The sequence below is a fragment of the Cryptomeria japonica genome, chromosome 8, assembly GCF_030272615.1.
Source record: "Cryptomeria japonica chromosome 8, Sugi_1.0, whole genome shotgun sequence".
Lineage (NCBI taxonomy): Eukaryota > Viridiplantae > Streptophyta > Pinopsida > Cupressales > Cupressaceae > Cryptomeria > Cryptomeria japonica.
The window spans coordinates 56,745,646-56,750,730 of record NC_081412.1 but is presented as its reverse complement, the minus strand read 5'-3'; positions in this window follow the sequence as shown (position 1 = coordinate 56,750,730).

Here is a 5,085-nt window from a genome sequence, read left to right as displayed (position 1 = left end):
CAATGCAATTGATGATAAAGCCACTTGAATTTTTATAATAATAATTTTTAAAAATATATAAAATTATAAATATCAAACATATAAAAAAATTAAATGTATAGCTTTAACTAACTCCTTTATATAATAATAAGATAGTTAAATTTTATCTAATAAATAAAATTATTAGATAATAATATAGTAATTAATATTTAATAATGTAATATAATTTACATATTAAAGAAATATTAATAATACACTAATTATATAAATTAAATATAATTAAATAATTAATACTTATTATTGTATGTTACCAATAATAATATAATAATTTTTCATAATAATAATATTATTAATAATTAATATTATAATAAATAATTTTATTATATGTCTATTATTATTACTATAATATAAATTAATTATTACATGCACATAATTATACATGATCAATATTAGTTATCATAATTATTATTATATTTAATTAATTAACAATAATAGTTGTATAGCTATTATAATTATATCTAGTTTTTGTTACATGTAAAAGTACAAAGTTGTATCACATTTTTAAAGAAACACTGATTCGACTTTTTAAATTGAATCAATAGAAAGTGACATATATGTTTTTAATTTTGAAATGATGTAAAGTAATAAAATGTATATTTTTTAGTGTATTTTATGTTTGCAAATTATTAAAAAATTAGAAAATTATTTGAATGTAGTTATCTATAAAATAAACACTTAAATTTAACTATAAAATGTTGAAATTGAAGTTACACGTGGCCCACACTTTATATAGTAAATTTTATCTCTTTAAAAAAGATAAAAAAAATAATGTATTGATAACTTGAAACTTTAGTGCATGTATATATTTTTCACTATTTCTTTAAATATATATTTTTAAATAAATTTTAAAATTTGTGTACTAAAATATAACTATTTTCATTTAGCATCGATTTTGTCTTAATTATTTATCCAAAATAAAATATATATATATATATCATCTTGAAATAGATTTATTCTATATTTTTTATGGAGGTCCAAACCTACAAGCATGGCAACCTAGCAAGGGCACGAAACTCACAAGCACACAGGCACACTGAAGGTCTTCACAAATTAGTTTTTGCCACCTGATATGGGGGCACACGCCTATAAGATGAAACTTATTCAGCTAAAAGCTAAGGACTAAGGGGTATCCATTCTGCTAAATTCATCTAAGGTGTGACCCACACGCCTATAAGCTGAAACTTATTCAGCTAAAAGCCAAGGACTAAGGGGTATCCATTCTGCTAAATTCATCTAAGGTGTGACCCCGACGTCATCCCTTATGATGTTGAAGGCTTTCACTCAACAAGACTTGATCCCTAGTGGGCTCATTTGGATCCATTCAACTTCACAAATATACCAAGGGCCCATTGACGATGTAGATTATTTAATAATTTTTAGTCTTTTTCTTTGACAGGATGATTAACCTTATATTTTAGTATTGATGACCTACTTTCAATAAAAATAAAATATAAAATGTAAAACTAATTAAAATATTAAAAGATATATATTTTGGAAGATGCACAAGTATAGATCTACAAAAGGGTATTTTTACATTTAAAAAAAAAAAGTTTATTTACAAGAGTAGAAGTTGTTGAAACACCGAGTTTTTAACAAAACAAACATTTTTTTGGTAATTGGACTCAAAGTGGTATAAAATATACATTTAGTAGATACTTCCAATTGGAAAAGTTGTGGCCTATATATAACTTAACTATAATGCATCTATATAGACCATACATTTGACTACAATCAATTTTTAGTTAGAAATATACTTAAATTCATTTGTGCTCATAAGATGGCCTAAAACATGACATAGTTTGGTACTTTTACCCTACATGTAGATATCATAATTGTTACTATTTTTTTTTACTAAAAGGGAGGTAAAAATTTATTCAAGCCAAAAGAATTACAAATCAAGGGTATTACATAGCCCTATCAAGCTCCACTAAGTGGTCTAACTTTTGAGACAAATCCAGAGGTAATTGATCCCTATCCTTGCAATGTTCCAATTTTGCATATAATCAGAGGTCCATTTGGCCAAACAATCCACTACTCTGTTCCATTCTCTAGGAATATGATTGAAAGTAATAGAATCAAAGAAGCACACAAGTTAAGAATCTATTTAACAACCAAAGCTAAATGCCAACTAACACCTTCTAAAGTCCGCCTATTCAGCAAATTCACCACCACCTGGGAATTAAAGTCACAAATGATCCTTCTTCACCCAAGTTGATAGTCGTGCCCCACAACATATAAAATGGCAAGAGCCTCCATCAAATTATTAGTATGAAGACCCTTATAATTAGAAAAGATAAATTGAATAGTCTCAAAACTATCTCGACCAACTCCAATTGACAAAAACTAGATGCATTTCTTTTGTTTACTTAGGAAAATCATTTTATGGTTTAACATTCAAATATAGATGTTTCAAGGTTAACCTTTCCTCAATGTTATTTGTCAGAAGATTTACTATGTTATTACTATAATAATATTTAGAGAATTTTAAATTATTATTTAAAGGTGTCAAGGTTTTAATATTACTATAATTTACAAAAGATTTAAATTTAATACAAAAGCATTATAGTAGGATCTTGATGCAAAGGCATCTCTTGTTTACATGTATGTCAAGTGTAAAAGTAAATTGTATTTGTGTCTAATGTTGCATAACAACTTTTGTCTTATGGTTGTAATATTTCATGGAGTCAACTTTATATCTCATACATATTGTATTTTTATATAAAATATAGCTTATAAAAAATATGTTAAATTCTATGAAGATCAGGGTCTCTTCAATGATTGAAGATTAGGTTTTAGTCTTCTTGAATGCTTCCTCCCTCATATCTTTGAAAAGCAAGATGACCTATTCTTTGGACAAACAACAATAAGATAGTATCAAGTAAGTGCACAAAGATGGGGGACCGAAAAGGGTCTTACGATGCCACTTTTTTTCTTGTAAAGTCTCAACTTCAATGAGAAAATGAAGATAGTTACACTCAAAATTCAAGGATGCAACAAGAACAAGAGTTGTAGTGCCCTGAATCTACTTTCAAAAGTACAAATTTATTTTTAAAATGGTGGAGATTAAGGGCTTCAAAAAATAGCAACACACAAAGTGGTCATGTTTTTTTTCAAAAAACCAAAACATAGCAATCGGTGTGCTCCCCCTAAAATGTCAACATTTTTTTGGAATTTCTAAAATCGCTCTAGTGAGGAATTAGTTAGCACCATGTAGTTCATGCCATATTTTCAACTAGTTTTTTAATAAATATATGACTTTTTACTAATTTTCAGAGTGGACACACCTTGAAAAACATAAATTTGAGCCTGCTCCTACATACATTTTTTGAAAGCTAATTAAAAATTATTATTTATTTTAATATGCGGATAATGGAGTCTATTTTTTAAAAATGTAATTTGTTTCAAAATTTGTTGAACAAGTAAAAATCTATACCCAAAATAGCACATGAACTAGTTTTTGACAAAAAAATAAGAACAGACAAAAGAAATTAGAGATGAAAACCATAATATAATAAAAATGTGACAAAAATTGTATGGTTGGATAGCTAAGAGAGAGATTAACATCATAAATGTGTTTATTTTTATTTACATTGAAACACATACAAACCTAATGGATACCACAATAAAAAAGAGAAATTTTTTTATCTCTAAAAGAACACGTCTGAGGCCTAAAATGGTCATCCAAGCCTTTGGGTTGGATTCTCAAGGCAAACCCAAGCCAATAGCTTAGTTTTTCCCAATGCAACTATTAGTGAATGCCAAACATGAGGAGTGCCAAATTTGATGCTAACCAAACGTGAAAAAAATTTAAAAAATAATTTAACAAGTGCCAAATGGCACTCACCAAATGTATTGCATTAGTATTTTCTTTAGCTTTCCCTCTTTCTCTACCTTTCTCTTTCAGTCAGTGCAATATATACATAAAATATAACATTTAAGTATAAGTCACATTTTAATGTCTTTTTCAAGTTATATTTTATGTATATACTGGCAGTATGTTTGAGAGTGGTTTTAGATCTCTAAGAGCTATGATGTTGCAGTTCTTCTATTGGTTGTTCCAGAAGTGTTCAAGTTTGTAAAGTGCTGCTAACATTGTTTGATGTTATTGTCTTCTTTGGTTATGTTTTCGGTACATCATAGATATGTAGGTTTTGTGGTCAATAAATATTTTTGTGTTCTCCGAAAGTTGTGGTATATTTCATAGTAGGTTGTGTTAATCTATGTTAGACCTATCTTTGGGTTTGAATATGAGTTGTGGAAGGTAATTTGATATGTTATGGGTTTCACCATAAGATGTGAAGATTTGGATTAGAGATATTTGTATTGAAGAATATGTTTTTATCATTAATTTCTTATATGGATGCATGGCATGTTGGTATGTTGCTAGTTATGTTTTGGTAATTGCAAATTGGTGAATTGATAGATTTGGAAGATGTTTTTTGGTCCCCTCTTTCTCTTGGAGTAGATTAGTGTGTGTTTTTGGTTTGGAAGGTATATTTTGGTTCAGGTCGACTTGGTCCAAGCTTTGATGAACTATCTTGTATATAAAGAATGTTGTGTGGCTGTGTGTGAAAAATGAGAGTGAGAAGAACAATGTAGAGGATGGGAGAGAAAGTGTGTGAAATTCAGTGAAGAGAAAAGAAGAAGAGTTGTGATTTAATAATATACGAGTTGGTTTGAGACTATGGCAGAGGTGTGTGATAGAGTTTTGACAGTTGAGTTCTAAGTTGTGTCTATTGATCACTTGATGCAGAGTTCAAGGATAGCTTCATGATCAGGAGGTCCTTCTTTTCAATTCATTTCTATATCTTTCTCTGTTGCAATTAGCTTTAAGTTTGCAAGACCTCTTTTTGTATCTTTCCCCAAGAGCAGTTAGCCTTGGTTTGCAAGTATGGAGCAGTGAGTACATCTTTGTAATATGATATATATAGTGGGTATATTTTGTGGGCAAGTGCTTATTGTGGTTTTTCCCTATTTGGGTTTTCCACGTAGAAAATATTGGTGTTGATGTTTTTTGTTTGTGTTGATTAATTATTCATGTGTTGC